This window comes from Henckelia pumila, chromosome 4, assembly GCF_033568475.1.
Source record: "Henckelia pumila isolate YLH828 chromosome 4, ASM3356847v2, whole genome shotgun sequence".
In the NCBI taxonomy this organism is placed as follows: domain Eukaryota; kingdom Viridiplantae; phylum Streptophyta; class Magnoliopsida; order Lamiales; family Gesneriaceae; genus Henckelia; species Henckelia pumila.
The window spans coordinates 227217353-227229439 of NC_133123.1; the positions used below are offsets into that span (position 1 = coordinate 227217353).

Below are 12087 nucleotides of genomic sequence, written 5' to 3' on the forward strand. Positions count from 1 at the left end.
GAGAGAAAGAGAGGAGGGAAATGAGCGAATAGAAATGAGACTCGGCACCCCTATATATAGACAGATCTGAGCTTCCGATCGTCCCCAACCAACCTCGTGTCCTCCTTCCAGAAGCTATCTACCGACAGTTTGAGCGAAACTTCCGATCACGTTCGGAGCTTGTTTAAACTGTCGCTAATCACCGAAATGTTTTTGCAGTGTCTTGATATATAATAATGGTCAGATTAGCTTGTTTTAAATTCAATATTCCAAATATTTTGAAAATAAAATCTTCTACTAAGTTACACAACAATAATAATTTTATATATGTGGAAGAATTTTGAAATCATTTTCATGGATAATTTTAAATTAATTATTTAATATTATATATATATATATATATATAAAAAAAAAGGGCACGCAGATCTCGCATGCGAAAGACATGGAACAACTTTGGGAGGGAGATTCGCCGCGATTCGAGCTCTCCGACGTATTGCCGGATACTCCATACGGCGCTGACTACGGCCGCCTCCGCAATGGCCTCACTTACTATGTCCGCGCTAATTCCAAGCCAAACACCTCAATGACTTTGGATGTTCATCCCATTCCTATCCCCTTTATTTTGCTTGACCGTGCTTATAATTTAACGTGGTTTTGTGTCATTAATGTCTGAATCAATATTCTTTTGTTGTTGTATCATCTCATTGTCTGGTAGCAGTACGCTGAACGATTACCTATTGGACCTGATTATATGATCCGTACAGTTTCCCATGAGATTGTGAATAGATTCTATAAGAAGTGGTACCATGTGCAAAATATGGCTGTGATTGTTGTTGGAGATTTTCCTGATACTCAGGTTTAATTTGCTTAAATTTATTTGTTCCTTTCTTAGAGATCTCCTTCACAATCGCTCATAACCAGCTGTTTCTGCTTCTTTCTCCATCTTAGATGGTCGTGGACTTGATAAACACTCACTTTGGAGACAAAATTGCTATAGTCGATCCTCCAGTTATGCCACATTTTCCAGTCCCTTCACATGAGGTGCCGCGTTTTTCGACCGTCGTGGAATCCGAAGTACCCCAGGTCAGAACACGGATTTTTTACCTACTTGTGCAGTTTTCTATTTCAGCACACGTTGGGTGAAAACGTGGATATGTTTACCTTATATTGCCTTTGTAATTGATCTCGTGAAAGTCTACAGCGCTGATTAGTTACAAGGTTCACGTAGATGAGTTAAAAACTATGAAGGATTACAGGAATTTTCTATCCGAATCTCTGTTTTTTCTTGCCCTGAATGAAAGATTCATGAGAATAGCTTATGAGAACAACCCACCATATTTTTCATGCACGGCTGATACAGATGATCTTGCTTACCAAACGAAGGCCTACAGAATGACTTCACATTGCAAACGAAATGGGAGTGCGGAAGCATTGGAATCCATGCTAACTGAGGTGAGTCTCTGGTCCCATCTGAATTATCACATTAGTTGGTTCAGTTCACTTATGCATCATATTTAGGTCGCAAGGGTTCGGATACATGGATTTTTTGAACGTGAAATATCTGTTGCTCGAGGTAGTATAATGTCATTAATTGAATCTGTCTGGATACGAAAAGATCAAATGGAATCCACCGTTTTACTAGAAAAATATGAGCAGGCAAGATATTGTCACCTTTAACTGCCTAGTCTTTGTGGTTTTTTACTCTTTTGAAAAATTTCAACACAATACATTGTTCCATCACCCTCCCTATCTTGTTGCACAGCATTTTCTGCGCAAAGAACCCGTTCTTGGGATCTAATACGAAGTACAACTTTACAAAGTGCTTCTATCCGATGAGCATCTATTAATCACTTCTCTCTTCCGCATAACTAGCAATATTTAATTGTTCAACTCTGTCTATGGTAGATATTTCGGCATCAGAGGTGTCCAAACATGCGGAACATTTGCGGACTTCTTGTAGTTGTGCTATACAAACAGTTGAACCTCAATCATTTGCTACTGTGGATGATTTGAAAACTATTGTTCTTCGGGTCAACTCTTCTGAGCAAGAGAGAAGCATTTCTCCGTGGGATTATAAGCACTTTCCAGAGGAACTTGTTAGTGCAAAACCAACTCCAGGGTAAGCACGCGTCTCCTTTATGCTGGCCATCCGAAAACACTAGACATTTTATTTGTTATTGCTAGTATTTTCGAGAAAAAATTGGTAACTGAACTTTCTTTCATCCCTTGAATCAACGTCTTAGTCTTACAAATATTCTAGGCACCAAGGAATAAACTTTACATCTGCGAAGTGATGCCGAGAACGAAGTCTTATAATTTTTTTGGCAAAAAGAGAACACGTGTATGATGTATCAGTTTTAGAACTCCCAATGGCCTGAATATATACAGATGTATGACATGGTAAGATTTCAGGTTCTTATCTGCTCAAATTGTAGGTCTGGGAATCTCATGCCAAAAGGATCGGACTGGAGCAGATTTGTAGGCTGGGTTGGTTGACAAATAATATAATTGTAACAATTTTTGTTCAGATTTTTCGTACGAAAATATTTTCAAAACCAACAATTAACCCAAAGTATGTGTATGTTTAGGGCAAACTCTAGACTGTTGTGGCCTTATCTTTAGGAGAACACAGATTGGAAATTGAGTGCGAGAGTTTATTTATTTATTTATTTATTTTTTGCTAGTGATACAGAGGGGAGTACAAAAGAATTAATACCCATATGTGCCGTAGAATGGTAATAGACTATAATTTTGTCGATTTTATATATGCTACTCTGAAGTCTGAACAATGTGGTTCAAGATCATTGTAATTTCGATGATTTTAGTCGGTATTAGTCCAAAACTGATTTAATTCTGTTCTCATAGAAGATCCATTTACGTTTTACCATCTACTTAGTATATGGATAACCTTTCAACAAGATTTCACGAATATTGATGCTGGATGTACCCTCAAGCTTATCATCCCCGCCAAGCAATGCCATCGTTTACAAATCTATCATCGATTTCAATATCCAATATATTTCTCATCGGAGAAAGGGGTTTTCATAAATATTTCGTGTGGTTTCATGCAGCGATTGAGCGGTTTTATAGTTACGCAAATTTTCATTTTCTCTCTGTTTCAGTCATGTGGTGCATCAGGTTGAATATTCCAGCATCAATGCAACTGAGGTCATTCTTTCAAATTGCATGCGTATTTGCTATAAATGCACAGACTTCCGTGATGATGAGGAAAAATATTTTTTTCCTCAACTATGTCTTGAGCTGCATAAACAACAGATACAAGAGGAAATTTTTATGCTATGTTTCTTAGACAAAGCACCTGTCTAGTATAATTGGCTCTCTGCTTAAAAAAGAAATTGGAAATTCTGAATGTGTCATTTCTGTCTTTATTCTTTGTCAGCATGCAACTACCCCCTCCTTTGGGGGCGTCCTCGATTCTAGGAAAAACAGAACTGTAATTAAATCCCTTAGGATCTTTATCTCAAATGAATTTACTATCGACTTCTTGTCAACAGGTTTTGTTTGAGGGTTTCTCATATGGGGGCTTCTCTGAACTCCTAGAATGTGAATATATTCGTGCTCTCAGAGTCCAATTCTTGCCGGAGAAATAGGTGAATTTGGGCACAGACCTTCGGTGCTTGACCAAATGCTCGCCGGTAAAACAGTTAAAGTTAACTCATTGCTTGCACCATATACACGAAAATTCTTTGGCTACTGCTCCCCTTCACATTTGGAAACTGGACTGCAGGTTTGTTTAATCAAATTTTCAGCGGATGTTTTTTTTTTTTTTGGATAGAAATATTTCAGGAGTTTTAACTCTCTTTAATAGATGTTCAACATGGGCGTGTGTGTGTTTTAAATTTAATAATGGTAGTAATTGTTAGATTGGTATGTATACACATGCACACGCGCACACACATCTCATTACTTTAGGGAATTTTACGGTCTTTGACTGAGTTAGAAATATGCTACCAACGTCCTTTGAACTTTTTGTTTTTTTGTGTTTGTTCGAGGTATTAAACACATGCAATAAGCTTGCGAGAATTCCAGGTTAGAAAGAAAGGATATTATTAAACTAAATTTTACTCTTTTATCAGGTGTAAAGTTACACATAACACTCACCGGCATTTCTAAGCACCCCTTTTTTTGTGTGTTCCTATTTGTATCAATTGGCACTTTTTAAATCATGTGTATTTCCTCGGTTTCTTGTAGTAGGTTTACTTGACTGCTGTATTTATTTTTATGCGTGCAATATTTATATTAATTGTTTTCCTCTAATTGAACGCTAATTTTTCTCTCTCAGTTGATCTACCAGCTCTTCCTTACAGAGGTACAACCTGATGAAGTATCAGTACAAATGACAAAGCTGATGCTGGAAGAAGATATACTTGGTGAAAAGAGAGATCCTTCTAGCTCATTTGCGAACTTTGTGGAGGAGCTGAAATGTGGAAGTTCCCACTTTTCTAGAGTAAGTTGGCTGATGTTGCAATCTGATTAAATTGTTGAATATAGGTCTAGAAATCACAAATTAGTCGTTTTTATTTTTTCAGCCACTCCAAGTGGATGACTGTGAGAAATTCGATCCGCTGAAGGCCTGTGAATATTTCAACTCATGTTTTAAGGATCCGTCAAATTTTACTGTTGTCCTAGTGGGGAATTTCTACCTTGCTATTGCTTTCCCGCATATATTGCAGTATTTGGTTAGTGATGTGTCCCCTCGAAACATTTTCTCGGTGACAGTTTGATAGGGACATCTTGTTTCTTTTGTTTATATCTTTTTGTCCTTTTACACAGGGTGGGATTCCTCGATCTCCGGAACAAGTTCTGAATTTCAAACGTGATGAACTCACAGACTTGCCGTTCACCTTTCCCTCCACTGTAGTGAGGTAGATCAACATGTGATTTTCAATTTTCAGAACAGATGCCATCTTAGTACTTACACATTTATTGACTCTCCAGTAATATTAGTGGAACCCTCTGGGCACTAACCATGTTATGTTCTTATCTTTATCTAAACTGCTTTGTAATTTTTGCTGTTGCACTAGTTATTTTGAACCATCTATGTCCAACTATACGTTCCTATCGAGCTCGACAAGGAGAACATGGTAGAAATGTGCACTAGTTATTTTGAACCATCTAGGTTTTTGAATTTTCTTGTCAAAACTGAAGAAAGAGGAACAAGTAATTGGCGATGAAAAATATTCATCATTTTCTGTTGGAAGGAAAAATTAAATTGTTCTGTACAATGCAAAGCTCCTGTCCTATTTATATGTACAAAGAAACGCTAAAACTCAAACACGCTTTAGTTATTTGTATATTTCCCAAACTCAACACTCCCCCTCAAGCTTGGAATAAGTGACATATCCCAAGCTTGGACAATAAATATAAATGCTGTTGCTTGCCCAAGGCTTTAGTAAACAGATCAGCTGGTTGCTCTTTCGTAGTAATGTGCGAAGTTTTGATTAACTTTTCACGAATCTTCTCTCGAACCAAGTGACAATCAATTTCTATATGTTTCGTTCTTTCGTGAAACATCGGATTTGCAGCAATGTGCATCGCAGCTGTACTATCACAATACAAATCCACAGGTTGTGCTAACTGAATTCCCATGTCACGCAGAACTCCAACTATCCACACTACTTCACATGTTACATTGGCCATCGCCCTGTATTCTGCCTCCGCAGACGATCTTGAGACTGTCGTTTGCTTCTTTGTTTTCCAGGATACCAAAGACTCTCCAAGTTTAATGCAATAACCTGTAATTGATCTTCTAGTCATAGGACATGTTCCCCAATCAGAATCACAAAATGCCGATAATTCAAGTTTACTGGCTGCTGATAATAAAATCCCTTGGCCTGGTGTTGATTTTAAGTATCTCAACACCTTTGTTGCTGCATCCATATGAGAAGCCTTTGGGCTCTTCAGGAATTGACTCAAGGTTTGCACCGCAAAACAAATATCTGGTCTAGTAACCGTGAGATATATAAGACGACCAACCAATCTTCTATAAGAACTTGGATCATACAACAAAGGATCAACCGTATCTTCTTGACCAGAGCTATCATCAAACTCCTTAGATGTCAATCTGACATTTTGCTCCATGGGAGTATCACTAACCTTTGAACCCAATAGCCTTGCATCTGTTATAAGTTCTAAGGCATATTTTCGTTGGTTCAAACAGATTCCATGCTTTGATCTAGCCACTTCGATACCTAGAAAATATTTCAAAGTTCCCAAATCCTTAATCTTGATATTGGAATGTAAATGCTTCTTCAGAGTAATGATTGAATCCTCATGATTTCCTGTTATGACTATGTCATCAACATAGACCAACAACAGTGTGATGAATGTGCCATTTTTCTTAACAAACAAGGAATGATCATGAGAAGACTGCTAAAAACCAGCTTCTGTCACAATAGAAGCAAATTTGATATTCCACTGTCGTGATGCTTGCCTAAGACCATATAAGGATTTCACCAACTTACACACTTTGGGCTTCCCAAACTCCCCCTCACTTCGAATTCCCTTACGAGACTCCCCCTGAATTCGAAGACCAGGAGGTAAGACCATATATATCTCCTCATCAAGATCACCTTGAAAAAAGGCATTGGTGACATCCATTTGATATAAAGGCCAACAAAATATTGTAGCCACACTAAGCAAGCAACGGACAGTGGTAAGCTTAGCAACCGGGGAAAAAGTATCATGAAAATCAACACCAAAAAGCTACGTATAACCCTTAGCCACAAGCCGGGCTTTAAATCTATCCACACGACCATCAGCATGATACTTAATTTTGTAAACCCATTTATTTCCAATAGGGATCTTACCAGGTGGCAAATCAACTATCTCCCAAGTATGATTATTAGCCAAAGCGAGCAACTCATGATCCATAGCTTGTATCCAACGAGGATCAAGCAATGCTTCTTGGTAGGTGGAAGGTTCTTTGTTAGCAGAAATGGACGTGAGAAAAGCTTTATAAGAAGGAGAAATATGAGAGTAAGAAAGATAATTGGAAATAGAATGGGGCAAAGTAGAACAAATGAAATCCTGAGTCCAAAGAGGCGGCTTAGGAACTCGGGTGGAACGGCGAGGGGAAAGTGGAGGCAAAGTGGAGGGAGGAACAAAAGGAATAGGTAGGGATGCAGAGGGCTGGACATGGTCAAGAAAAACAGGAGCATCCTCAGGAAATATGGGAGAAGAAGGAGCAGACTGTGCAAAAGGAAAAATAGTCTCAAAAAAATGAACATCTCTGGAAACAAAGAATTTGTGTGTGCTAAGATTCTGTAGCTTATATCCCTTTTGAGTGGGAGAATACCCAAGAAAGACGCAAGCAGCAGCTCGAGGAGAAAATTTGTCACCTCGAGGAAGAGTAGAAGCATAACACAAACAACCGAAGACCCTAAGTTGAGAATAAGAAGGTGAATGACCAGTTAAGACTTCAAATGGAGTCTTATTCGATAAAAGAGGTGTTGGAGTACGATTGATAAGATAGACAGAAGTGAGAACACAATCTCCCCAATATTTATGTGGAAGAGAAGCTTGAAACTTCAAAGAACGAGCAATATTGAGAATATGACGATGTTTGCGTTCAACAAGCCCATTTTGTTGAGGTGTATATGGGCAAGAACTTTGGTGAATTATCCCCAAGGACAAGAATAGCTCTTTACATTCTCTTTGAAAAAATTCGTTGGCATTATCAGTTCGAATAGTGTTGATAGTGGTAGAAAATTGATTACGAATGAGAGCCAGAAAGCCTTTTATTTTAGAAAGCACATCTAACTTGGAATGCATGAGGTATACCCAAGTGCTTCTCGTGTAATCATCCACTATAGTAAGAAAATATCTCTCCCCATTATATGTTGGATTATGAAAAGGACCCCATACATCCATGTGAACTAGCTGGAAAATATGACTAGAATCACTGGATCGTTTGGAAGGAAATGAAACACGAGTTTGTTTGGAAATAGGACAAACAGAACAATGTTGCAAATCAAAATGAGATGACATAAATGGCAATAAACGCATTTGAGTTACAGATATATGGCCAAGTCTTTGATGCCAAAGAGTGTCTTTATTGACATCATTACAAATTGTATTATTTACTGCAGATAGTAAAGAAGTACAAAGTGGAAGAACTAAGTATTTTGATGAAGAACTAAGATTGCCAGCAGAAGGTTGGAAACTCGAACAATTGAGGAAGTATAGACCATTTTTCTCTCTACCAATCCCCAGGATCCTCCCACTTGATAGGGCCTGAAATACACACAAATGGGGATAGAATGTGACAAAGCAGTGATGAGCTTTAGTGAACTTAGAAACAGAAAGTAGATTATATTGAAACTCAGGGACAAACAGGACATTGGATAGGGATATGGATTCATTTAAAACAACAGTGCCTATACGAGTGACCTTGGTGGAACTACCATTTGGAAATTGAATTGACCCTGTTGTATCAGCATAGGATCTAGAGTTGCATAGCAAACTTTGTTGGCCAACCATATGATCATTTGCACCTGTGTCAATAATCCATTAAGAATCTAAACTGTTGGCACAAGAGGAATGATTACCTGCCATATTTTCAGAGACAATGTTCTCATGATTCTCCATATGATCCTTTTCCAGAAGCTTCAATATAGCAGCATATTGATCAGCAGTAAAAAATGTGCCTGCCAATTGGGAAGAGCTAGGTGGTTCTTCTTCCTCAGATTTAGCCACAGAAACATTAGCTTTCCCAAACTGCCTACCACGTTCCATTCCATCCTTACCAGGTCTTGAATTATGTCCTTTACCTGATCCTTTATGCAATCTGTGTCCAGGAGGATATCCTATCAATCTGTAGCAATTCTCCTTATTATGTCCAGGCCAATTGCAATGTTCACAGCGAACATTGCTCTTTCTTTTATATTGAGCAGAGTAAAAAACAGATGTCGGGAGGTCAGGAGATACACTAGATAGATTGCGATGCGACTCTTCTTGTGAGATAATTGCAAATGCATGACTGACAGTTGGAAGTGGATTCATCATCAAAACATGACTACGAATCAAAGCATAACTCTCATTCAGTCCCATAAGGAATTGAAGTAACTTGTGTTGCTGCTCATACTCAACAAATTTCATTGCAGATTCACACTTACACGACGACAATGTCACCATAGAAGAATACTCATCCCACAGTTGTCTAAGTTTCGAGTAATAGACTGAAATCGTACTATTACCTTGAACCAGACGTCCAATATCTCGATGAAGTGTGAAGATCCTCGATCCGTTTACTTTGTCAAATCTTTCCCGTAGATCTTCCCATACTATCAGCGCCTCTGTTGAATACACAATTCCAGCAAATATCTCCTTAGAAACAGAGTTCATAATCCATGATAGAACGATCGCATTACACCTTTCCCACTGCAATAAGGTGTCTGATTCAGGATCTGGCTTCTTACAACTTCCATTGATGAATGCGATCTTATTTTTAGCGCGAAGCGCAATTAACATTGCACGACTCCAGATTCCGTAATTCTCAGTCCCGATCAAGTGTTCATTGATCAAATTGAGTCCTGGTGTATCAGATGGATTTATGTAAAGCGGATCCGCAGCATCAAAACCTCCTGTGATCATTGTATTGATGAATTTGTTGGAAGAAATTGAATGAAATAAGAACAGAAGAATGCAGATGCAGATCTGGAAAAAAATTGATCAGCTATGAACGATCAACCTTGCTCTGATACCATGTCAAAACTGAAGAAAGAGGAACAAGTAATTGGCGATGAAAAATATTCATCATTTTCTGTTGGAAGGAAAAATTAAATTGTTCTGTACAATGCAAAGCTCCTGTCCTATTTATATGTACAAAGAAACGCTAAAACTCAAACACGCTTTAGTTATTTGTATATTTCCCAAACTCAACATTTCTACCATTTCCCTAAATTATATACCATGTTTTGCTTTTTCTTGTAATGTAGATGGAAGATGTTCACTTAGTCAACTTACTGTGCAAACTTATGGAAGAGAATATTACAAGAGTACTCCGTTTGCAGCATGGGAAGGTCTGCCCTTGTGGTTATTATTCTCTGCAATTTATATCTCTATATATATATATATGTATATATATATGGGTACGTGTTTGAGCTAATTTTTCTTCTGTATGTCTCAGACTTACGTTGCTCAAGTTTGTGAATTTCTTGGTTATAACAATCCTTCAAGAGAGAGCGAAATTCGTGGCGAGATAAAAGTCGTTTTTTCTTGTGATCCAAACGACTCACATCTGCTGGTGAGCTTCTTCTGCTCCACTTATTTGTTCTAATATTGCTGGTTCTAACATTGGAATTAACCTCACAGGTAAATCTCACCTTGGACAAAATTCTACGGCTTCAAAACGAGGGACCTTCTACTGAAGAAGTGCTGACCATCCTTAAAACTGAGCAAAAGGAGCATGACGATGCATTACAGGTCTATGTTTGCTAAAAGTATTGGCATACTGTTTCTTGGTAATGTTACAGAGAATGTATAAATTTAGCTTCTGCGCAAAAATGATATTTGGATCATAAGCTTATATGACTGGGCCTTGTGCATTTTCGAGTTGATTACATGATGTTCTTACGTCGATTCTTGTTAATGTAGGATAATGAATATTGGCTGGCTATGATTCTTGGCAGCTACCGATCGAGGAGTTATTCTGGAGATGTTGGTGCATCATTCGAGGTTGAAGTCACTTTCTATTCAACCTCACTCTTTGACTGCTATGGTTTAACTCCTCCTGCAGTTGCATTTTATTTATTTAATCGTAAGTGCAGGATGATAACGAGGGTCGTGACAGAGCTAGAGATAACTTTACCCCAGCAAAAGCACAATCAACATTGCAGAGGATTATTCCTTTTCCTTGCACAAAGCAGTACATCTTAGCAATTCAAATGCCTGAAGTATTGTTTTTTATAGAGTCATTAGCTTTGTTCTCAATAGTTGCAGGAGTACACTTATATTGATGGGATTGTTGGATATACCTGATATTGTGGTGAGTAGTTTCTTATACAATGAAAGTCAAAACATATGGATTAAGTAGATTTGTGATTCATGAGACAAACACCCAAGCAATTGTTATTCTTTTGCCCGATTTTGCTTCTGTTTGTTGCTGGGTTTCTTCATGTATCATTTTAGTAGCACATGTAACAATACTTTCATTTCAACAGTCGTTTGGTTGACCAGCTTTATTGTTTACATAGGAAATCCAGTTATGCATTTTCAAGGGCACATTGCATCATGTTTTAGTAAAGGTTCTTTATGTCAGTGACATCTGGTTGACCTGTTTAGCTATATTTACATTTATTTTCACTCTGATATTCAAATGAGAAGTATTGTTTTTTATAGAGTGCAAGCATATTTTTATATTGGTTGTCGTCTTACACTCTTATTAGATTTCAAATTCATAGTGTATATATATATGGCATTTGCTATACAAATATAAGAATTAAAAAAAATGCACTGTTTATTTGTTATTTGACACATTGAATATGTTATATGAACATTAGTTAATTTACGGGTTACCAGAGAGAAGTTTATATAATGATTTATTTGGAACATAATTTCAAAAATAATCCACTATCTCTTCTCCTTGTAAATAAGAGTTAAAAATATATTTTAATAAAATAAAAAAAATAATCTGCTAATAAATAATACGATAAAGTCAAGATTGCAATTGTAAATAAATCTTCACCAAATTAATTGAAATTAGTTATTATAAAGGGATTTACTTTAATAATATAGATAGACATGCTTAAAATATATTTTATTGATAATCTTGAAATTATCATATTGTCTTTTTATTCTCATAATCCCATCGACGACCATGGACATCTCATTGCGATTTTTTCTCATAAATAAATATTTTTATTATATTTGAGAACTGCTATTTCAATTTTTTTTTTTTTGCATGCATTTTTTTAAATGTTTTATCTATATATCATCATCAATTATAAAAGTGTGAACCAATGTTAAAGTTTTAAATTGTGTATTTTCAACTTTATCCTTTATATATATATATATGCATACTTAAGATATTTGATAGGGATGTTTTTGTAAAATTATTTATTATAATAAGGTCAAAATTATCAAATT

At 36.9% G+C, this 12087-nt stretch overlaps 1 pseudogene; it reads left to right on the forward strand.

Annotated features, from left to right (window-relative positions):
- Positions 1-421: 421 nt before the first annotated feature.
- LOC140862851 (zinc protease PQQL-like) lies at positions 422-10980 on the forward strand (annotated as a pseudogene).
- The last annotated feature ends 1107 nt before the right edge of the window (positions 10981-12087 follow it).